The following is a 25,356-nucleotide window of genomic DNA, read 5'->3' as shown; positions in this document are numbered from 1 at the left end:
ACTAGTCACAGCAGAGCGCTGTAAATCCATCACTTCTTTCTACCCTATACGCCATCCCACTTCTACCTCGAGAGGCGCCCTGTAGCCACGTGTAGACGTTGTAAAATGGAGTTTTACGCAAATTTTTGAGTTTCTTTGCGCTCAAGAAGCAAAGGTGTGTTAATAACGGCGACAAAATACTCTTACTAATACATAACTCAAAGGGCGACCGGCAGGCAGTATTTCTGTTAGATGGCCGAAACATCACCCGGAAGTGGACAGAACGCATAGATTCGGGCGCACGCTGGGCAGGAGGCGGGATAAAAGCCCGGTATCTCTCACTTCTAAAGCCAAAACAAGGTGCGCCCATAAGAGGGGAGGGCGTGGAGTGTATGCTGGAAAGAAATTTGAGGTGCTCACGCGTTCCAAAAGATTTACCGATGAATATTGAAGAGCGCGTGTATGCAGATTACTCAGATATAAACCCGTCGATATTTTAAACGTAGTAACCGCGCCGTCAGGACTGTATTTTATATTAACTTTGTTCCCTTTTCCTGCTTGATAACAGGTACCGTATGCTCAACAAGTGATTTTGAGATGGGTGACCGTCACCATAGGGTACAATTTCTTCCAGCGATCCTGAATGACCTTGTGTTATGACATAAAATCGTAGCTTGGGGGTACCCCATAGCCTCGGCTTGATAAATAGTGAACACTGCCACAGGTTATACATCCCCAGGTGGTCAACATTAGTCCGGAGCCCTCCACTGCGGCCTGCCACATTGCCTGAATTGCGTCGGCGTGTTGAACCCTACAATCAATCAAATCAACAACCTTCTGAGACCGTCGAAACAGGTTTTTAAATGTGAATTGCGGTTGATTAAAAGGTCTTATGAAATAAATATCTACACGTTTTGGAGCACCAAACAATTGACTTGAAAACAGCAAATCTACTACACCGCGTTAATGCCCGCCACAAAAAGAACATTCGTTTGGCTATAGTTCATTAAAACAAAAACGCATCCGTGTCATGAATGTTGGGCAGGACCGCGTGCAGAGCAATGAGCCGGACTACTGTCTACAAAAACACATGCGGTATATTCAACGGGCAATTGAAACGGATAGGTATTGGAAGGGGAAAGACAATATTCACAAGAGTCGCAGAGCGGGGACGGGCCGGTGACTCCGGTGAGTCGACGCGAGGTGGCAGTCTGTCCGCAGAGCTGCTGAGATGTGTACGCCGAGGTGCTTTAACCCGGCGAAGATCGTGGCGGTGCCGATGATTAGCGGCGGGAGGATCGTTAGCTTGGGCTCGAAACGAGGCCTCGCTGCCCGCGCTCTGCGTCGTCGGCACACCACTCACTCTTGTGCCGGACCCCGGTTTCTCCCGGCGGCGTCCAGGGCTGTCGTTGGGCCTACACCGCGACGAACGGAAACTTCGAAGCTAGCGTCGGCGACGGACCTCGGGCCTACACCACGAGGGCGCCGTCCTGCCGTCGTCCTGCCGAACGCTTCCGAGCTCCTTCTTCTTCCCTGCTGGTCCGTTGCCTTCGGCCAGCGCTACACCACTGGTTCGGCGGATTGGCCACCACACTGCCCTGGCCCTTCACTACACTACCCCCCTCTTCAGAAAGTTTTCAGAAAGAACTATTCTCTAGACGTTGGGGATGGAGAACGCCAGTCAGCTTCGAAGAGTCGAAGAGAGGGCCTAACCACTAATCCAATTAGCAAAGTCACACAGCACAGTCAGTCCATAGAAAAGAAAACAGCCTGCACACAAAACTTCAAGCACGTTACCGTAAACAGTTCACAAGTACACGAAATAGTTGAAGCTGTTCTTCAAGCTACCAGGCACAAAAACGTCTGCGGCGTAGTCTCCTTAAGTGCACTACAAGAACAAAAGAAAGCGTCCAAAGCTCTATACAGCCGAAACACGTTGTCCAGAGTCACACTTCCATGTACATGCGTGCGTGTTTGCCGGAAGAGCCTACGGTTGCCCAGAAAGTCGGCGCCTCTTCCGCTTCGGGGAGCATGAACCTCTGGTGTGAAATACACTCTGGTTGCCTTTCCTGCGCCTCTTAATAGGGTGTCTGTGTTCTGACAATCCGGTAGGAAAAAAGCAGGATTTGAATGCCGCGAACTGGTCACGTTTCTTTCGGGTTTCTGGCTTTCGCCTCCGTTGGCGCTTGCTTTTAAGGGGTTTGCGCGAACGGTACGGTGGAGTTACTTTACGTTGCCTACCACTTGACGGGGTGATCCGGAAAGCAGTGGTTGGTCCTACATAAAAGATGTCCAACCTCACACTTCCACGGAGCAATGAGCCTGTTGAAAATCGTTTAGTTTGACGCGTTACGTGGTGTTTGCTTCTTCTGATGAACTTCCGAAAACACCTAGTCTCGAGATGGTTGGAAAATAAATGGAACTGTCGCTCCTGGGATGTGCGAAAATTCGGGGCGCAGTGCGGTGTTTTCGAGGCCGAATGTTTCGCAGTCTCCTTGTGGCTCTTTCGTTTCCGCGGTCTCTTTTTGGAGTGCGAAAACGTCTCACTGGCGGCTGCGGGTCCTTTGGGATTATTGACTTCTGCGCCGTTTTTTGAATACGTTTCGAGAATAATCGAACCCGGTGCCTTGTCTTCCTCAGAACCTTCCGCGTTGTCGTCATGAGTAGCCGGTGCTTGCAAACCAAGCTCTCTTTGAGTAGGCACTGAACAATTAGCAGGGTGGCTAGGCGTGGAAAGCGGCTCATGTACGGGGGTACGCGATATGCGGCCCGAACGAGCGAGGCGTATGCGCAATTCGAGAGCGGCAATTTCCTTGTTCAGGGCGGCAATCTTTCGTTCATCCGCGTCCTTCCTTTCCTCGTACTCTCTGAGTGCCTCCCTTTCCTTTTCCTTTTTCCTTTGCTGCCATTGCTCCAGCATCGCATCTTTGTGCTCACCAGCGTCTCTCAAGAGTGCAACATCAACACCTAGTCGCCTCGCCTCCCTACTCAAGGATAGCTCCCTTTTAAACTTCTCCTTCTCCGTGTCGAAGTAGTTACGGAGGGCTGCACCTGTCAATCCCAAGTCTTGCCCGGCCTTCATTATTTTTTCCAAACCCGCGATATACATGTTAGAATATTTGCGTGGTCGTAGGGCTAACAGCAACCGGACTCCTCTCTATCGGTAACACGCGAATTCTGGCAGGCTCGCCACTTTCGTCATGAATGTTGGGCCGGACCGCGTGCAGAGCAATGAGCCGGACTACTGTCTACACAAACACACGCGTTATATTGAACAGGTAATCCAAACGGGCAGGCATTGAAAGAGGAAAGACAATATTCACAAGACTCGCAGAGGACTGGCGAGGAACCGGTCCACTAAAGTCCGCTGGGGCTGACACGATGGATGGAGCAGGGGCGGGCCGGCGACGTCAATGAATCGACGGGAGGTAGCAGTCTGTACGGCTGCGCCGATGATTAGCGGCGGGAGGAGTTAGCTTGGGCTTGAAACGTGGCCTCGCTGCCCGCGCTCTGCGTCCCCGGCAAACCGCTCTTGGTTCGGACTCCGGCTTCTCCCGGCGGCGTCCAGAGTGGGTTGTCGTCGGGCCTACACCACGACGGCAAAAACTTCGAAGGGAGCGCCGGCGACGGACCTCGGGCCTACACCGCGAGGGAGCCGTCCTGCTGTCTTCTTGCCTGACAGCTTCCGAGCTCCTTCCTCGTCTTCTTCCTTGCTGGCCTGTTGCATTCGGCAAGCACTACCCCCCGGGTTCGGTGGATTGGCCACCACATTGCACTGGCCCTTCACTACAATCCGTTGGCTGCTCTTAAGTAATTGTTAAGAGATGTTGCTGGCTTGCGTTAAAATTATTGCGAGTTCACGGATTCCGCTATCTAAAACGTTAAGCTTCAAAACTCCTGCCGGGGCTCAGTAGCGCTGTGGCACGCTTTGTCTATTATTTTGATCTAGCGCTTCTGCACAGTCGTGCGAATTGCTTAAGTACGCCGTCTAACCCAACGCTGTCTCAAATATACAGATTCCAAAGGAGGGCGCGTGTAAAGTGAAATCGATACGAGGGATATGACTGCAAGACCATGCCAAATATAGCGTTTTCTAAGCCGTCTTCCTGTAAAACGCCATCGCTATCGCAAGCCGAATAAAGTGCGACAACCAGAAGGACAGATTGCATTTCACTGAGGTTCAGGTAAGGGATGAAAGGATGAAGCAACCAGTGTCTCTACATTTTAAGATTTTTGCTCGCTTTCTTTTAAACATTTTGTGCGTATTTTAAACGGGCATCCTACCCCACCAGTCAGCCCATTCAAAGCTTGTGAAACGGGCCATTGCAAAGAACATTCTAAGGGCACCGCTTACCAGGTCTTGCTAGCATAATCTGCAGGCTAGCTTGCTGGAGCAAGCGGAAAGACGGAGAAGCGGATGCTTTTACACCTGAAACAGAGGCATCTGTGGCAGAGAGCCTCGTAAAGGATCTCAAAACAGACCTCGCGCCCAGTTCCGAACGCCAAATGCAGAAGTTTCCTGTAGTAGCTTTGCCTTGCCACACCAATTGCCTTGCCTTGCCACACCACACCTAGCCTTGCCACACCAATTGTACCACCACCTGAAAAACCTTGGTGGGAAGTGTGGTGTAGAGGTGGTGTTTTCGGCACCTATGAGGTTATCAAAGGTGGTGCGTAGGGTACTAACCCCTGCACCAAGCCCAGCTGTACCGTAAAGCGCCCAAGCACGTTTGTGAATTGTGCGCAAGGGGTGGTCTTCATAATCCCCCAGTCCTGCAAAAAGTGCTACATCGGCCAAACAGCAAGTCGCCTAATGTTAGGCTGAGAGAGCACCATGCGGCTGTCAATGCGCAGATGGTGACTGACCCCCTGGCTGATCATTGCCGTAGGTGCATGGGTAGCACACTAGATTTATGCCAGACACGCATCATGTACAGGTCGTGCGCCCAAACCGACCGAGTAATTTTGGAAGCTTTTTTGATAGCAAGAGAGGGGGAACGATGTGTCAGGGCACCATCCTTGACGCTAACCACAAAGGAATTCAATAGTTTGGAGAAGGAAAGGTGGTTCAGTATGGGCGATGGATCAAGGCTGTTCGCACGTTTTGGGTTAATTTCCGCTATGTGATATGAGCCGGTGCTGTAATGTTGCCCTTCATATGCGCAATATCGTTTCACAGCGTTTTTATGGTAACTCCTTCAAATATCATGTATTATTGGTGTTTTTCTGTTTATCTGGAATAAACTGAGTCGAAGTTCCAGCGAGTGGTTCGTCTTCTGTTTAGCTTTGTTCCTGTCTTAATGTTCGCTAGCACAATAAATTCCTTCGCCAGCGTTGCATTTGTCGTTTCTAGAGTATGTTTATCTACGCGTGTAATGGTGAACTCGCCCTCTATTTTGTTTTTTACCAAGTCTACCTGAGAGCCGCTCGAATCTGATCTGAGATGTTTTTATTGAGACTGTGCCTGCAATCTGGCATAATACTGAGTCTATCTTAAGATTATGTCTCATCAAACTGGAAGTGTCATACATGCCTTCCTTCGAGAAACATAATATCAATCTTGTTAAACCCCATCAGCCTGATGCTGCCATAGAAGCAGCGGTGTTGGATTTATTCAAAATTATCGGCCGGTATGAATTAGAATAAAGCCGAATCACCAATCGATAGAAAGCAAACTAATGACTATATATATCCAGGGGTTCAGCTCTTGCAACGTAATGACAATTTGTTGTAGGGAACAAAAATGCACCAACACAGTGGTACGTTTTAGAATAAGAAGGAATGAACACACTACTCAGAACAAATACATAATCTGCTGTAAAATGAACAGCGGTCGTTTGCTTTAAAAGAAACAGTACAATGCACCACCCTAAATGTACAGTCTGCTGCAACAGCCAACGCTAAATCACATAAGGAACATAAGTCATCTGGCGAAAGATTTGAAACTTGCTGAATTGACAGTAGCATTCAGTATAAAACTTCTAGAGTGCCGCCAAACGGAAAGAAACTTCCAGCAAAGCTTCCGCTTCTTCTCGTCCATCACTACGGATGAACGTGCAGTCAACTGAACAGAGCGCAATCTAATCTTCGGTATTTTTCGTGAGCATTTAGAAGAAAACGTGCTGACGAGTAAGGTTCTGACTGTTGGCAAAACAAGCAGGCAGAACACAAGCAACGCCTTTAATATTCCGTAGGAATAAAATTTGCTGCAGATGAAGGCTACCCACTAATTATATATTCTCAGTGAAGTGAAGGCGCCCAACACCATCCGAAAAGATTGTCCCAAGACCCCTCGGGCGTGAACCGTTTTCTTGCTAATCGATAGAGTCTTAATTTTTATGCATTGAAAAAGAACGTTTAGGTCTAAAAAGTAGGCACGCAAACCAACGGTTTAGTCTTCCAACGGGGTAAATAGAGGCACCATAGACTTTACATATACGGAAATAACTTCGGACGGAGACGTGGGTGACCTGTTTAAACGACGGGAAAACCAAAATAATCATTGTTTGTGGTGGCACACCGGCACCAAGAGCTGAACATAACCGTTGAATTATCTCATAAACTACTGGACCAGTGACGATGAATTTGCTAAATACAAGATTGCACTGGTCATATGGTCACGGGAAAAATGTGCATAGGAGAGTTTAATGCCGTACCTACACCGGCAGAAAACACAGTAGGCCGTGATGAAGTAGGTGGTGGTGGTGCGCTGGCAAACAGGCCGAACGCGTCTCAATCCTGTTCCTCGTCTTCATATCTGTCCTTTTCTTACAGTCAGTATGACGCATACCCAGATGGGGGCTAATGGGCTCGCACGATTACAGCACTGCGGCATTGCCTTCTGCGGTAATATTCTTGATCAACCCCACAATCGCTTGCTCCGCCATCACGTATTAGGAAACAGAAATGGGGAAATTTCATAACGACAACACAAAACAGACAAGTAATAACCTCGAGAGATGACGATCGTTCAAGGAAGATAACATGCTCAAAAAGACTGTTAGTACAACTCCAGCAAGTTTCAATTATACATTGAAATTACCGAATTCTTCAGACAAGCATATTGACGCGGCTAGATTAGCCGTCCGCACATTTCGAGGAGATTTTGAAAACGTGCTTGACGGTTGAAACGTGTCTTTTTTTGAAAAGAGTGACTTTAGCACCTCTGTAGTGCATATTTTAGGGCGTGGAGCAATGTGGGTGTGCAGTAATTTTTTTTTTGTTATGGTTCATAAATTCAGCAATTATCTGGTAACGAAAGCGTGTTAGAAGCTCACCCGTTGCGCTGCAAGCAGAGTTGGATTTGAGTATGCTTTTAAAATCGAGAATGCGACTGTACATGTTTGAAGCGAACTTTTCGGACAGCAAGCGGAGGATCGCTGTGAAAATTGTGGAAACAATTGCGGATACAACCACCTCCAGATTTTTTTATTCAAAATCGTGCATTTTGTTACTTGTTAGGGAAAGAGGAAGAAGAAGAGGTTGTCGTTCATCGCCTGCGAGCTGAAGACGCGTACCGGGGGTACGCGACACAAGACGCTCTGCAGAAGGCGACGGCCAAGGTGGCTAAAATGTCACACACCGAATTTGCCAACTTACCCATAGAGATACCCATCGTCCCAAGCAAGCCGTACATGATCACCACAAACATCGATGTCGTCGACGGTCTTGTCAACGGAGCGGTGGGAAGTCTCAAGCTTTGCGTGCGAGGAGTGGTGGTCTTGACGCGGCAGCGCCCGGTTTTGATTCCACAACACTCTAGCCGCGAAGTGAGGTATGTGGCGCAGTTCCCCCTGCGCTACAAACCAAGACGCGAGCATGGCTACGAACTCGCCTGATATCATTCACTCATTCAGATGGTGGGCGCCGTCAAGATTGCCTATAAAAACGTGTCGAGTCTTTATATGGTGTGTCGGCGAATGTTTTACTGTTTTACCGATAGGCATTTTAGCGGCGCCCCTCTCATCATCACTCACTTCGTGAAGATGGCGGGATTTTTTTTAAATAGCCATTTAAAGAATATATATGTATATATCTATATATATATATATATATATATATATATATATATATATATATATATATATATATATATATATATATATATACATATATATATATGAGAAGAAAAACTTCGAACAAGGTAAAAGCACGATTGTGGCCTACGTTTCAGCAAAGAGAACTTGCTTTCCTCAGGGAAGCAAGTTCTCTTTGCTGAAACGTAGGCCACAATCGTGCTTTTACCTTGTTTGTTCGAAGTTTTTCTTCTCTTGTGTTCTCTACCATCTTCAAAGTTCTGCTACTCCCTATATATATATATATATATATATATATATATATATATATATATATATATATATATATATATATACATATATATTATCATTGTAGCCTAACGCTAAACTTACGCATTTATAGACACAACAAAACCACTGTAAAACCCTTCTTAACTTTCTTTTCCTGGCGATATATCGAAGTAGCGCGACAAGAGTGCAGTGCAAAAAGCAAAATGGCAATTTTCAAAAATTCGCACCCGAAGTAATCATTATTACTCGAAAAACCGTCTTTACCATACTTGCGAGGCTAGACTAAAAAAACATTGATGATTGAGACACTCTTCTCCTAGAAGTAGAGTAGTACAGTGGCGAAATACGTTTAGCAATCTCAACGACATCATATACAAAATTCAAACAAGGTTTTACGCAAAGCGTGTTTAAAAAGAGCGGTTATAATAAAAAATCATGAGTATGCTTCTACGCGTTAAAGCAGCACTAGCTCTTTGGTGAACACAACAGAGACATAAATGTTATCGGGTTGAAAAAATTCTACATTAGTATTTATAATTTTTCGATTACAGTAAACTTCTGTGTAACGAACCTCTATTTAAGGAATTCCTGGATTTAACTAAGTTTTTTCATTCCTTATTGCCCCCCCCCCCCCCCCACCGAAGCGCATGTGTTTTTGACTGGTATGTAACGAAGGTGTTGTGAGGGTTAACCTAGATGTAAAGAATTTCGCTACGTTGGTGAGACATTCTTTTTTCCCATTTTTTCCGAAGAATACGCTAGAGAAATACGCTAACATAGCGAATATTGCGCACACCGCAAACTAGTATGCGTTTCTACATGTGCATTCGATATCGGTTAGGTCCTCGGCCTGCCTGTCGGCGTGGAGTTGCGCGTCGCCGCTCCTCCCTACCTGTATTATCGGTTCTCGAGCCAGAAAACAAAAAAAAATTGTCTTGTCAAGACAAACTCGAAATTTTTTAATGCCCTTCTGCCGGTGAGAAAGAAGAACGCCGTCGCCCGGTAAACGATCACAGCTAGCAACCTATCAGCATTTTTGAGTGCGTAAAATAGCCTCAAGTTCGCAAAAAACGCGTCCTTTTAGCATACGTTTGGACCTTGAAACGTGTTATCACACTAAACAGTGTCAAAGGGCAAAAAGAATACTTGAGTTATGTTCGCGCACTCAGTGTTAAGTGACTTTTCTCCGTTGGAGTGCCATGTAGTGGTTAGGCTTGTGCGAAAGAAGCAGGCGCAAATCACGCAATTTTTAACTGTGAAATAAATCATTCAATACAGAGTTCACCGTCACTGATGTCTAGCAGACTGGTTTCGTCTCTGCTTTATTCACGAAGCCCTAACTCTAAGTCTGCATGCAAAGAAAGCCTGGATGTAACAAAAAATAGCGACTTTTTGTAAACTTCCTTATATACAGGTTTACCTGTATAATAAAAGAGATACCAAAGCTAACAAGTAGTACACTGCTGAAAAATAAAGGGGACCCGTATTGCCCACTGTCCGGTTGGGTCATTTTACTAACGTGGAGCCCCTTTGTCCCGCTGGACCACTTTGTCCCCTTTGTAGGACCTCTTTTTCCCGCGGTGTACTTGGCGCAGATATCTCTTCTATTAAAATTGATCCTATAAATTCGGTCCTGGGGTTACATTTCATACACTCAATGTGTAGTTACCGAGAAATTTGTTTTGCTGGTTGAGCACTTGAAACACCACAAGAATGTGCGCTCCGATTCTTCGGCCCAGGGATTCGATCTGTCGACGTATCGCAATGACGGTATTTCAGCGAAATTGCATCTTCATCCGGGAAACATTTTTGTTACCTTTATACAAAATTAACTTCGGTGCGGTATGAACAGCTCCCACTCTACCGCGAAGCGAACCGCACTTCTCACCAAATTCATTTTGTTTATCAATACACGCTCAGAAATTACAAACAATGACTATTGCTTGTTTGTACGTCGTTACTGTAGTAGACGAAACAATATTTGCGCACCAGAAATTTTTTTCGTGTTTGGTAATAGCTCACAAAAACTCAAAAAATTGAAAAATCTTCGTGAGGGACCAAAGCATTCTGCTTGCCTTGGACCGTACTTCCAGTCAGCGGCAACATTACGAAAGTCCTTTTGGAATGTTATGCCACAGTCGCAAGGTGAAATAAGTGACCCGTAAAATTGGGACGAGCCATTGCTTACGGCTCACCAAACAGAAAGTGGGACATCCATGTCTCGCTGTCCAAAAAAGGGTTAAAAGTACGAAAGCCATGTACTATACTGTAGGCTCCTAGTAAGCGTTGAATCACTCCATAATTTACCACCCAGCCGGTTTTGCTTGCTTTAGTCGTAAAAACAGCTATCATCGACGGAATCGCTGACACGGAATAGTGCACATAAGCAACAATGGTTTGTCGTTGTGCGACTGAGACTTGCAGCATAATGCGCATTCTTTCCGCTTTAGGAACCACACCGCGGACCTGTGGCATTAATAAAAAGGTTTGTAGAGCATCTTTTGTTTCGTTCGATTCCAACAAACTTTATTGTTTCGCCAATTTTTTTTTCCAGTGCTGGCCAGTTTCCGGAGGCGTGATTTTCCGCCATGACTGTCAACATGGTGTTTTGAGGTGTCAGGTGAAAAGAAAGGTAATACATTCTGCCTGCGTAACGCCCATTCCTTTTTTGGTGTTAAGGCTACACATTTTGTTACAGCCGGATATTATCCCTCAAGGAATTGTTGAACAAGACTGCTTTAAGCTGCAGTTGTTAACGTGTAAACAGGGAAGCAGAAAGCGTCAGCGGGAGTTTTCGCAATAGCGCCAACGTTTAACCGCGACTCGTGCTTCGGCCAACGAGGACGTTGCTACGAGTGTGCCTGCCTTCGGCCGGAGCAGCTGACCAGAACGCCCCTACAAGGCAGTACAACACAAAAAACCCTCGGTTTGTTTACTTTGGTGATATTTATTCAGGGGTTTTTTATTTGACCAAAGCGCTCATGAGGCAAAATATTTCAGCTCTGGCACCATCCCTTTACGAGTGTTTAGCTGATTGAAAAAGGCTCACGCCCACAAGCCATTCATAATAGCACTGATAAGGAGTCACGTCGAGGCTCTTTCTTTATTGCTCTGACATTCTTCTACCGCTGTTGTGACGCAGGATCCTCGCACAGCCATTTCACCCTAAGGGATTAGAACGGCAAAGGCCTCCCTCTCCGGAAGGGGCTTGCGTGCAGAAGAACATGTCGCAGCAGTCTTGCTCTATAAGGGAGCACTGAAAAAAGCGTGAAATTGTTGCTGACGGGCTGTTGAATTCAGGATAGCCTGTTGACAACATCGCAAATGTATTTTATGTGGTAATGTGAAAAGATGTGCCTGGACATAAAGTGTCTTTGAATTTTGTTAAAACTAAAACAAGGCTTTCAAAGCAAAACTCAAAACTTTTGCTTCAAAGATTTTGTTTCAAAATTCTGCACTAAAATTCATATCTCACTGAAAGAAATAGCTTTATTACAACGACTTAACAACCGTAGCACCTGCCTTTCTTTTATTTCGTCTTCTAGACTGTAGCGCCCTAAATAAAATAGCATGAAATGTGACTACGCAGATGCAATCACACCATCACAACACTTATTCTAATCAAGCCCTAAATGCAAGCCAAGTCATTTATCGAGACTAAAAAGTAAGCTGAAGAAAGGCGGTCGGTCTTGAAGATCTTCCCGCCATCCACTCTGGTGGGCCTGCCCTGCTACCCGCAGAAGTCTGAATCTACGCTCCCTATTTCGGATTTACAAAAGTAACTGATTCACGTTGCTGATACGTCTTAAATTGTTTAGTTTTATTCTTAAGGTGGCATCACTTTATATGTTCCGGCTGTTTTCAAAGTTCAGGACTTCTACAGTCGCAAATAACAGTGTCATTTTCTGCACATGCTTCAGCTGGTTCGTCGTGATCCAGCTTACTGTGTACGCCTGTCTCATTCGCAAGTGCCCTTTTTAGCAGCAGTCATTGTTACCAGTTTTTTTACTCCTTACTGATACTTTTAAACACAGTTGACGATAGAAACTTTCTAGACAGTAATTCCAAACCAAGTACTAACGGCGCTGATGTACATTTTGACCGTTGTTGTAATTGGGTTTATTTATTTAATTCTGAAGGTTATAATGCACGTCTGGCTACCAGTTCGTCGTTTTACCAGGATTTTTTTTGCATAATTTTATTTTCTGTAGCTGCTGCACGTTTTATATTAAGGTGAAACGTCATTTTTAGCGTTCTCTTTTGTGGAAAGCGTTCAAAAAATATAGTGTTTCTGTTTCTGTGCGCTACATCACTGCTGTTGCATTATGAAGTGGTCTTGAAGCTGTAAAAAATGTTTGCATGACGCAACATTCCAGATTTCAGAACGAATGGTAAGGTATTTTTTTAAAAAGCTCTATGGTGCAAGGTTATCTTCTATGAGTAGGATTCAAAATCTCCCAAATTTTTAATTTATTTTATCTTTTTTGTTTCATTTTATTCATGTATTTTATTTGCCTATATCACTACGGATGAGATTTATTGCAGCCCAAAGTGACCCCTTCAGCCTATCTCCTCCAGCATTCGTGAACATTGCGTTTTTCTTTTGCAGTCTCCACATACCCAATAGAGGCCGTTGCAGTATTCAGAATGTCACAGGACAAATTTTTGAAACCCTCAATACCCTTCTTCCGCCTTCTTATGACCACGTGTGGTCTAAAACAAAGGGTAAAGCTCGATTTGAAGTAGCAATTGGCTGTACACATGCTTGTACTATTAAAATGGTTTTTACAATTACAACCTTATCAAACTGCTTCTCGACTCGCCGTTACAAGAAGAAATGTATTTTGTAGGTAGTCATGAGCGCGCGTGTGCGTGTGTGTTCATTTGTGTGTTCCTGCGCGTGTGCGTGTGCGTGAGTGTGCGCTTGCGTGTGTGTGTATGAGTGTGTCTGTGTGTGTTTGGCGTGTGCGTGTGTGTGCGTGTTTCTGTGTGTATGCTTCTGCGGGTGTGTGTTTGCCTGTTCGTGTGCCTGTATGTGTGCGTGCGTATGTTTGGTGCGTGTGGTGTGTGTGGGGGGCGGGGGGCCTTGCGAGTGCGTGTTTGTGTGTCATTGTGTATTTTTATGTGTGTCTGCAAGAAGGTGTGTAAAATTGTATATACGCATGGAAACATTCTTTAAATCTTACCGCTCGGCCGAGGCATCCCTTTGCCACAACCACTTGTGCCATTAGTGCCACGAAAAGTATCATCGTCACCATAAGGTATCTGAAAATCTATAGAGAAACCCAAATTCGCCTTCTCATTCCGGTTACAGCCCTTTAACACTATTGAGGTCCTAATAAGTTCTTGAGCAGTAATTACGGCTCCACCGAAGTATTAATTTGTGCATAACAAAAAAAATAATAATTATGCTTATCAGAACTTGCCAGTAGACTATTTTTTAACCGCACCTAATGAATGTAACACAATATGCCAATCGCTTTATATATGCTACACCATAGAAATTTTAAAACAGACTTCGGCTGATTCAAAAGAGTAGGGTCTCTTTTTGGAAACAGTGTGTGAGCCTACAACACATGCAGTCATACCGCATTAATAGGGCGCGGAAACATTGCATTTGTTCTGACAACTACAACCGTACAACTTCGTAACCACCGTGAACAAAAACTAATGATGCCTCTGCAAAAAATTACCTGTGAATAAACGACCGATGATGATCTCTGCTTGAATTTTTAAAACCTACTTAACACAAGGAAATCTCGCGTCGAAACGACCGTTTTGAAAACGCACGGTTCAAGCATAAAACCTCCCAGTTTTCAAAACCAGGCAGACGTAGGTTATACTTTTTTGGCGGAAATCAGCATTTTCGATAGAAAATTGCAATTATCAGGCAGTAATTACCCGGAATAAGCTTATTCTTGCATGTTCAAAGCGAACTCCACGTTTCTATCCGCCTTGTAAATCACAACCCTTACATGATTCTTTTCGACTGCCCATTACTGTGACATTTGAAAACATTGCTTTTCTAATAGCTAGGGAGAGCTCAGTTTGCTTGTTTTGATTATACACTTCCAGAAATATCAAAAACAGCACGCGAGTGCAACTTAAAGGCAGCTGTATGTTGAAAACGCCATGAATATGCAAAGTCACTTACAAACACCATTTTTGTAACCAGTCGTTTTTCTTTGGGCCATCTCTAACATGAGGCTAAAAAGGCTTTGTCTTACATTATTACAAAGAAATTACTCAAAACCATTGATATTACCGTACTGTGTATAGTAATGTGTCTTAACAGCGGGTGTCAGTTCTTAATATATTCGAAAAACTAGGGGCTTGACGAAAAGCGCTCGCGAGAGGCATCGCTGCCTCTGAGGCGTTTACGAATCCTGCAGATGTAAAGCTGTCTTCTATTGGCAAAGCTGCTGAAAGTGCATTCTGATTCAGGAGCTTTCTGCCCGCCTTGCGGACGAACACAGTATCACTAAACGCCGCCAGATGGCGATAACTGTCCATAGCTAGGACGCACAATTTTAAACGGCCTGAAACATATTTTGCTGCTCAGCCGACGATGGTGTTATTTCTATCGATAAGTTTTTTTCATTAAATTCTTCCGACATGTTGCGCCTAGCATAAATTGGGTCCTTTTTTGCAATTATTCTCGCAGTAAGAGCAACATACGTTGAACGCACATATACAATGAAAGTATTTTTAAGATCCCTTACCATTGCGGAAAAAGCCATGGTGAATTTAAAAGTCTGCAAGTAAACAAAGCATGAATGACTAAGCTAAAATACAAAAGTGGGAGCACACAAAGGTTTGCAGCAATTAGAGTGTGTACGAAAATATAACCGTGAAATAGATATTGTTCGCCAACGATAGAAAATAGAAAAATTTGATCGATCGATTGATTGATTGATTGATTGATTGATTGATTGATTGATTGATTGATTGATTGATTGATTGATTGATTGATTGATTGATTGATTGATTGATTGATTGATTGATTGTGGTGCTGAAAGCCCCAACGCTACACAGGCGATGAGGCGCGCCGTAGAGGAGGGCTCAGGATTACATTTTATCACCTGGATACCTTTAAGGTGTGAGAAAATCTCACACACAAGGGAGTTTTCGCTTTTCGCCTTTTTCAGAAAAGGGACCGCCGCGGCGGGGTGCGAACCCGCGTCATCGGGCGCATCAGAACAAAGCATTTGCCACTGAGCAACCACGGCGGGAAAAAAAGAATAATTACAATTTCATCCAAATTCATTTCGAGTGAGCGTCTCGCAAAAAACTCGACAGTGATTGAACTGCGGTTCCCTGCTGGAAGCTTTAGGACGCATTGTTATTAAATGCAGCACACATGAACCAATTTCTTCGAAACAATCCTACAAAAATACGAACGCAATCCGGACGTTTCAAAAAGTTAGAGTATGTTAAAAGTCGAACTTCAAAAAAATACATCTTTGGTGCATAAGTTTTATGCGCGTCTGGGTGCCATTTAAGAGCAGTTGCAGGATCAGCAGGAGTGTTAACTTTAACATTCGCGAAACACTTCGCCCTATGAACTTCTTCACAGCCACCGAGAAGAAATTTGAGTGTGCTTACCACAGCGCTGTTTCGCTGACTGGGCGATCTGAAAGTCGAACAGCTGAGCGGCCGCAAATGCCACGAGGCAAAATTTCAGGGTTCTTTTAAAGCTGATTCCACCAATCAGAGGTGCGAACACGAGACACGTGGATTGTTGCTGGCGTCACCTTTTGGCGACGGAGTACACACAGAATAAACTGGCGCGTTTTTCAAACGCATTTTTTCAAAGCGCTTCTTTCAAAAACACCGCTTTTTAGGTTTTCACGTTAACTTTAGAATTTACTTTACTGAGTTTGAGTTTCCGGTATTTGATAAGCGTAATCACTTACTTTTTGTAGTGCAATAAAGGGACAAGCACAGAAAAATAATGCGAGTACAAGCTGTCAGTGCCAACAGAGCATTATTGACAAAGGCACAGGTATGAACATGCAGGCGGGACGTTATTATACCCAACAAAACAAGAAAGAAAGCGGACGTGATTTAATTCACACACGAAATAAACCTTACAGGGCAGGGACTTCGAAATATGAAGCTCGAGGAATTCGTTATAACAGAAATCACAACTTACATATAGCCAATGTTTTTTGAGATCGCACCACGGCCCGTGCACTAACGCCACAATTTATTTTTGCTTTAATAAAATCGTACACCCACATCAGGATACAATACAAGCCGAGCTGATCAGAAAATATTTTGTTGTTGAAAAGTGTGATTCCCATACAATTGGAATGAGAAATCTTGCGACATGCATCAAGGAATGACCATTATTGCAATAAAACCCACATTCTGTAATTTAGCAACTCGAGAAATTTTAACTCACACTGACTAAGATACGACGTCAACATGTCATCACTTGTGTGTTCATGGTCGGGCCGGTGACGGAGCTCTGTGTTTGCCATGCCATCTCCAACTAAACATGGCTTGTTATCGCGATTGAAAAAGCGTAGACGGAGTCCATTGGTGTTGTTAAGAGGCCCTGTCTAGGCTGTGCCCCACACATAATTCTTCCTTTACTGCAAAACCAGATTCCTTTATTCCGAGGCTGCACATTTCTAGGTGAATGTATGCCTTTGTCAAAGTAGCAAGCGAGCAGAAGTAGTCCATGTTAGCTTCGCATCGGCTACTTGAAATATAGGGATGAAACTTGGTTGTTTGCAAGACTCAAGGGACCCTTGTTCAGTACGAAATAGCTCTTTTTTTGCCCTGGGGAGCGTGCGTCAAGTCGCCTCCTCCCGAATTTAAATAAGTACTCGTCATATCCTTTTGTAGTTTAAACCACTACGAATCTCTTTCGCACACTCCTGGTATCAGGGTGTCATTTGTGGCGTTTCCTTAAATTTTTCAACAACCTGCTTCTTGTTTTCTGTTTATTGGCTATTCTTTTCTGTCTGTTGGGTAATCTGTCTATTTAACATGACAACTTTGTGTTTGGCGGGGACCATTACGTGCAAGTCAACGGAACGTCAATGGGAACTATATTCGGACCCAACTACGCCATTATCTTTACGGCTCATCGCGAATTAAACTTTCCTGGCTCTCAAATTTTAAGCTACTATACTAAAAACGTTTTATTGACGCGAAATGTATGATCTGGCAGCACGGTGACGCGAAGCTCCTCACATTCATTGAGGCATTTAACCTAGCACATCCTGGTATTTCCTTGCCTCATTCATGCTCAAAACACCGTGTAAACTTTCTGGAGCTTCCCGGTACTGCTTCCCAAGGTAGACTTCAAAATAAACTGTATAGAAAACCGCCAGACGCACGGCGGTATCTGCACTTTCAAAGCAGCCATGTCACACACTGCGAGACCGCAATTCCTTAGAGCCAAGTCAAGAATCTTATCCTATAGGTTAATGTTAGCAGCGTTTGGTATCAATTAAAGATTCGGAAAACTAATGTGCTTATCCCTCAAATGAAATTGGCGCCCTTATAATTTTTATCACGTTGTTCATTTTTCCTACCCTTAAGTTTCCCATCAGAATTGGCACAGACTCTCCAAGTACAGCACGTTTAGTAGCCTAATGCGGCTCGAAAACGCGATTTCTCCTGCGAAGAAGAATACGTCCCCCAAACCCTTTGCAGAATTTAACCGTTTGGGATTTATGAACCCTACCTATTTCCTGTCCGGTTCTTAGCTCACTGTGCAACGCTCTTTTGTGAACAGTACCTATTCTTTCCTTCCGCGGATGGCACACCCAAAATAATGTCTTTCTTCATGCGTGTATAAATTCGTCCAAACCCGTCTCCTCACACAATTATTACTTTATTGTGTACCTTTTCCTTCTTTTTAAAACCGTCATTGTCCACGCTTCCGCACTTCCTGAACATGCAGCCCATACCACCTGCGTTGCCACGTTGTCGTGCAATCTTGAGAGCGTCTTCCTAAATCAACATCTTTCTCTTCCTCTCTCTTTTTTTGTTGTTGCTGTACACCGGGCATAGCCCAACTGTACCCATACTCTTCCTTTCCGAAACATCTTCCTCTCCTTCTCACAGTTTTCGGCAAAGCTATATCAGTAATGTGTTTCAGGTCATTGTGGCAGCAAAATAGTGTAACTGTAGTCTGATGAAGGCGAGTCCCATTGCCGCTACGTGAGTAAACCTTCTTTGGTATTGTAGTTGCTGGGTATCCGAATCTTGTTCTATTTGCGTGCGCCTTGTGGATTTTCTGTTTTCTAGATATATATATATATATATATATATATATATATATATATATATATATATATATATATATATTTATATATATATGTGACAAAATAGTGGGCTCACCATTAAAAACAAACACATTGGTTTACTGACGTTTCGACTGGTGGCCCAGTCTTCATCTGAGTAACGTGTTCAACACGGGCCCTGCAGGCGAACCCTTAGTAAACCACTGTTTAATCGTGCGTGAACAATTTTCTCCAATATTTCTTCTTGCTCCTCCAAAAGTAGTTTCTTTTACTGTTACATATATATATATACATATATATTCTCTGGAAACAAAAAAATCCCAGAGTGCGAGAAAATAAGTTAAGTAAAGACACATACACACGAGAAAAACAAATAAAAAATAAAAGTTTACTGATGTTTACTGAGGACTTCCTTTCTGCAGAGCACAGGAAGTGCTCTTCCTGAAACGTTAGTACATTTTTATTTTGAATGTTTTTTTTTGTTAATGTTGTGTGTCTCTGTCCTCACTTACCTTATAAATATATATATATATAAATTATGGCGAGGTTTATTGACAGGACGGCAGCAAGGCGTTGAAGCGAAGAGAGGCTCAGGTGAGTCCGAAGGGGTTCTGCCGTGCGCGCTCAGCTCTCTTGCCAACAGACTGGTGATGATGATCTTGAGTCTTGCCATAATGATGATGCAGGTCGCATGAGGTAATACGCTCCGCTGGCTTTCAGGCTTGAGTCTTTTCACGCTTTACTCTTTTCAGGTTTTCAGGATTTACTCTTCCGCAGCACCAGGAGCACCGAAGCACCAAGTCGCGCAATAAGTCCAGACGGAGAGCCAACGCGACGAGACTTCGTCCCAGCGATGGCGATGCAAATTCCACGAGTTGGTGCCTCTTCCCTGTTTGGCCTCTGTCTCACATACCAACTTATTGCGAATGACCAGTACTGTACAGCCTCCTCCATTATTTAAATGAGTATGGTGCTGGCGACGGCCATCCTTACAGTTGCCCCCGGGAACGAAATAGCCAATCTGGAAACTCAGGGAGATGAAACTACGATGGGGTCGATGTAAGGCTTGAGGTGCTGAACATGGACTATGTCTTGGCCGCAGCGACGCTGACCGGGTGAAGGAGTGAAAGGCTGAACAACATAATTCACTGGAGACGTCTCGTTGACGATGCGGTCGTGATCATGGTAGCGTGAAAGCAGTTTACTGCTCAAGCCTGGCGAAGACACTGGAATCCAAGCGAGCCGGGTGAGGAGGAAGACGCAAAGTCGTTTCGTCATGGTGCTACTTCTGACGCTGCTTATCTTCCATGGTTAATGATCGGGCCAAGTGACGACGCTCTTCGGGGTGCTTGGCAACGTCGGATTCTCCAATTTCTTTCTTTCTTTGCAATTTTTTATCTGTTGAATGACCTACCACATCCTCCCCTTGGCTTTCCGAGGTTTCCTTGACTGCGAAACCTTATTTCTGTCTTATTTCAACGCGCCCCTCATTTTCTATTCTGAGTCGCTACATGCATAGCGAGGGCCTCTGTTCTGGCAGTCCTTGTGCCATAGGGAGTTGAGAGGGTTCAACGCTGGTCGACCAGTCTCGGCATGTCGTAGACACTAGAGTCACGGCCCCAGTGGTAAAACAAAGGTCGCCTTCACCCCGAGTAGTCCGAGTGGCGCTGGCTACCACCTCCAAGCGCAGGAAACAAGAATACCTCAACATACATATCCCAGAAAGTGGAGAGGAAAATAGCCCCGCCGGTAGCGTAGTGGTCATCGCACCCGACCGGTATTCTGGATGTGGTGGGTTCGGATTCCACCCGGGGGAAGTTTTTTCTCCACTTTTTTTCTTTCTTTCCAAATTCTTTATCTGTTTTATTGAACTACCGCATCCTTCCCTTTACATTCCGAGGTTTTCTTGTCTGCCAACCCTTATATCGGTCTTATTTCAACAAGACCCCCATTTTATATTCTGATTCTGTACATGCATAGCGAGGGCCTCTGTTCTGGCATTCTTGGTGCCATAGGGAGTTTAAAAGAGTTCAACACTGATCGACCACTCTCGACTTGTCGTAGACACTCGATTTACGGCTGGGGGGTAAAAAAGAAGGTCCCCTTCACCCCGAGTAGTTCGAGTGGCGGAGTGGCGCTGGCTACCACCCCCAAGCGCAGGAAACAAAAATACCTTAACATAAATACCACCCAAGTGGAGGAGAAATAGCCCCGCCTGTAGCGCAGTGGTGATACCACCAGACGCATCTTTTGAAGGTCGTGGGTTCGGATACCACCCGGCACCCGGCGGGCATTTTTTCTTAACTTTTTATCTGGCTTTTAAAATTCTTTTTCTGTTTCAATGACTTACCACATCCTCCCATTTGCTTTCCGAGGTTTCCTTACTGCCAACCCTTGTTTGTGTCATACTTTAACAAGGGGCATCCTATTCTGATTCTATATATATATATGGATATATATATATATATATATATATATATATATATATATATATATATATATATATATATATATGGACGTCTGTTCATTGTACACAAATATTCCCCACTCTGAAGGCATCGCAGCGACCGTGGCAGCATTTACTGGCTTAGACAACCCATCAATAGACATAGAGAGCGAAACTCTCGCAACGCTTCTAACCATTGTACTAAATTATAACCACTTCGAATTCAACGAAAAGCACTTCCTTCAGATCAGTGGCACGGCGATGGGAACCAAGATGGCTCCAAATTACGCCAATATTTTTATGGCATCATTGGAAACTCCTTTCATTGAGAAGCAAGAAAAGAAACCACTGTTTTACAGGCGTTTTCTAGATGACATATTCATGATATGGAACCACGACAAAGCGAGCCTTCTCGACTTCATTTCAAAATTTAACTGCCTCCATCAATCAATCAAGTTCACCCACGACATATCTCAAAATACTATCAACTTTTTGGATGTAACCCTTCAGGTACATGGCAACTCCCTCGCGACCACCGTCTACAAAAAACCCACGGATCGCCAACAGTACCTGCATTTTGACAGCAACCACCCACGACATTGCAAAGTTGGAATACCATACTCGCAGGCATACAGATACCGCCGAATCTGTTCTGATATCCAAGAATTTGACAGAAACTCGCAAAATCTAAAGAACATCCTTCTGAATCAAAATTACCCAGAAAATATAATTGATGACGCAATCAACCGGGCCCGCCAAACAGACCGCCAGTCAGCATTGTCAAAAGCCAATTCACAAAAAAAGGAAACACCCCAGACCAACCTGATATTAACATACGGGGCGAACATGCCACGAGTAAACAACATACTGAGCAAGCATTTCAACATGATCAGACAAAGTGAGCACCTGTCAGCTATCTTCCCCGAACCACCCCGTGTAGTGTATCGTAAAGACAAGAACTTAAGAGATGTGCTTGTTAAGGCTAAAATTGGGATCCCGAAACAACACTCAGGCTGCCGCCCATGCGGGAAAACGCGCTGCAAAATCTGTCCCCTCATCACCCTAACCGACACGGCAAAATCTAACTTTTCCAAATTTTCCTTCCGAATAAAAGAAAGCCTCGACTGTGATTCAAGTAACGTCGTATACAGACTGCACTGCGAAATGTGTGGCAAGGACTATATTGGCCAGACCGAGAATGCATTCCGACTCAGATTCAACAACCACAAATCCCACGTCACCTCACAGCCGGATCTACCATTTTCCAAACATATGCGCCTGCCGGACCATTCCATTGAGCATATCAGAATCACTCTCCTGCAGTCCGGCTTCCGCTCTTCCCTCGAACGCGAGCAGAGGGAGTCCTACTTTATACATAAATTCCAGGCATTCACCCATGGCATCAATGAGGACCCGGGCCGCCTCTCATTCTTGCGACAAAAAGCTGCGCCTTAGACGGAAATATCTGGACCTTTCGGGCATTGGAGGGGGTGAACGCAGAACCAGGACCGTGCATACAACTTAAAAAGAAAGCAAGAAGGAAAAAAAGGAAACCCCGCTTTAGGGACCAAGTCAAGCAAAACAAACAGGTAGAACGCCCTAACCCCCCACCCCCCCCTTCCCCGCCCGTTCGGCAACCACCACCGTCTCATCAGCGACCTTGAACATCTGTGAGCGCGCCCCTCGGGCCCGCCGACGCACGGCGCCCTGAATTATGACCGCCGCACCACTGATAGACAAACGGCCGAAGAATGCGCCGCAAACGAAACCAAATCCAAGTGTTACTTGTTCCGCGGCTCGCTGGCCGCGTAGCAAGGCTTTGCCGCACCACTCGGTTTCGTCGAAGTGGCGCCAGGACCAGAGCTGCTGTAGGTTTAACCAGTAATAAAACAAAACCGAAAATGAGACAGGAAATTCCGAGTATGGCGCGGGGACCATGTGTTGACTTGGCGGGCCGTGCATGCATGCGACCTTGCAGTTTGACCGAATCGAAGATCTATGCCTGTGCCGCCATCTTATGTCCGTCTCCCTTCATTTCCCCCCCCCCCTTTTTTTGTTTTTTTTTTTTTTTTCTTTCTGCTCTTCTTCCTTTCCTGCTGACTACTGTTACACCATTTGCGGAGCGCGCAGGACTCACTCTTGTTTTTGATCTTGTATTTGCTTGTGTGCCTCTTGTTACGTTTTTCGTGCTGCCTTTTCGTCCGTGTTCTTTCCCCTTCCCTCACCTTCCACCTTTCTAGCCAATCGGAATGCCTCACTTGCTCAAACTGTTTGAAACACCCCCCACCCGCGACCTCTCCTGTAGGGATGAGGGAAGTAACCCTCCCTCACAGAAGTTTTTGTATAAAGGCGCAATGTGAGAAATTAAAATACAGCCCTGAAGAAGGAGTTTCTAACTCCGAAACTGTTGGCAACAAAAACGGGAAACGTGTCAGTCGACTTCTTTCACTATTTTTATACTGGCCCATCGAACCTCATGATCTCGATATTTTACTATGGCTGCCAGCAAACCCGCGACTGAACGTCTGTCCCGGAGATTTCCCAAATTCAAAATCAAAACAGCAATCGTTGGTGATTCACTCATCCGACATGTCTTCAATCATTTCGACCCAAGCAATACCTCTGCACCCGGATTTGTGTCCTACGGCGGAGCGATGTTCGAGGATGTCCTTGCCACCCTGGAGTACTTGCCGACCGGAGTGGAGACCCTTGTCCTACACGTGGGTACGGTGGACATAGCCCGGCGCGGATCGGCGGCAGCGGTGGCGGAGTTGAAGCGAACAGTGGAGCGGATACGACAACGTCGCCCGGAGATGAAGACCATCCTTCTCAGCCTCCCTCTTCCCCGCGCCCCCAACCGCCGCAGAGGGGGTGCCAACCGGAACTTTGTTCGTTGGTTTAACGCGGAGGCCCAGCGCTACGCCCGGGAGGTTCGACAGCTGTGCCGTGGGGGAGTACTGGGGCCCCGGATTTTCTACATAGACCATGGGTTCCTGACACTTCCCCCTTGGCGCTTCCTCGCCGCCGACGGGCTGCACGCGAGTTTCGAGGGCGTCGCGGTCCTGGCGCAACACTTTAAGGAGCGCCTGCGCTATCATCGCCCGCGTTGGGCCTCCGCGCCTCGACTAACAGAAGAAACGGACACCCATGACCAAGCGTCTCCCCCGGCCGGCCTGCCCCCCTGTCCCCCGTGCCCACCGTGCCTGCCGTGTCCACAACGTCCGCCCCGTCCCGCGCCTTCCCGAGCCCCGCCCGTCCCAGAACGCCGCTACATGACACGCCTGGCCACGAAGGCGGCGTCGCAACCAAGCCGGGAGGCTGAGAATTGACTTGCAGTGGAGACAGGTACGGCTCGCCCTGATCATGCATGGTCCCCCTCTTTTTTGTCAATTAGAAAATTAATCGACAAGCGTGTTCGCTTTGATTTGCATGCTGCTCACTTGGAAACATACGTCAACCAGAACGCCGCACCAAAAGGCCTTCGTCTAGCCTGCACACCCTCGATGTGCACATTTAATCCGGAGGAAATCACGAAATGGGAGAAAGTGCTGTCCGATGCGTCGGTGGGTCTCACGGAGATTGTTTCGCAGCACAGCCGAAGACGGGCCACGGAGCTTCTAGATGCCGAAATTCTAGAGAGGTCGAAATCGAATCTATCCGACTTAGAATGCAAGGAACTTAAAAACTTTGAGACGACAAAGAGGAAAGAAATATCACAACAAAAGATCAAGAAATTGCAACGCGATAACATTTCCCCCCAGTTTGTACTCCACCCCGTGCAACCAACCCATCCCGTAAGCATCACCCCACGTCCCGATGCTATATCTCGCCCCGTGAGTGCACAACAAATGAACGTGGTAAATCTGTCAAGCAAAACATTATCCCCGGCTCAAGAAAAACTTCTCTCAAAAGGTTTGACATTCTGCCCAGCCTCCGGAAATTTCAATGAGTTCCAACTATATCAGGATCTGGACACATTCGCACGTAATCTGCGTCTCCGGGAATACTTCCATGACCGCCCCAACACAAAAACACAACTGCCTGGTGCGTCAAACAAATCCTGGACACCAAAAGACCTACGAGACCAGCACTTAGATATGTATATAGCGGCTGTACAGAAGGATGTAATCCGGGCATATGCACAGCACCAACCCGGGCGATACAACCTGTCAGTAGAAGAGCGAGCAGCTTTAAATTCCCTTCAAGCTGACACCAGCATAATTATCAAACCAGCGGACAAGGGGGGAGCCATTGTTATACTTGACAGATCTGAATACTTGGAAGAGGGAATGCGACAACTAAGCGACAGACAATTCTATAATGAGCTACCAAATGACCCCACAAAATTCTATGAAAGTGA

General features: G+C 45.5%; 1 long non-coding RNA gene across 1 annotated transcript; it reads right to left on the bottom strand.

Moving 5' to 3' along the window:
• Positions 1–11,374: 11,374 nt before the first annotated feature.
• Positions 11,375–15,955, bottom strand: LOC144158507 (uncharacterized). Its single transcript, XR_013320099.1, has 4 exons — positions 15,891–15,955; positions 15,008–15,040; positions 13,472–13,558; positions 11,375–11,541 (listed from the first exon to the last, which is right to left on the bottom strand). It is a non-coding gene; the product is annotated as an uncharacterized LOC144158507 (long non-coding RNA).
• Between the last annotated feature and the right edge of the window lie 9,401 nt (positions 15,956–25,356).

The sequence above is a fragment of the Haemaphysalis longicornis genome, unplaced genomic scaffold, assembly GCF_048455015.1.
Source record: "Haemaphysalis longicornis isolate Haplotype H1 unplaced genomic scaffold, Haemaphysalis longicornis Haplotype H1 scaffold_10, whole genome shotgun sequence".
In the NCBI taxonomy this organism is placed as follows: Eukaryota; Metazoa; Arthropoda; class Arachnida; order Ixodida; family Ixodidae; genus Haemaphysalis; species Haemaphysalis longicornis.
The sequence above is the reverse complement of the archived record's forward strand: the minus strand, read 5'-3'. Positions and strand labels throughout refer to the sequence as shown.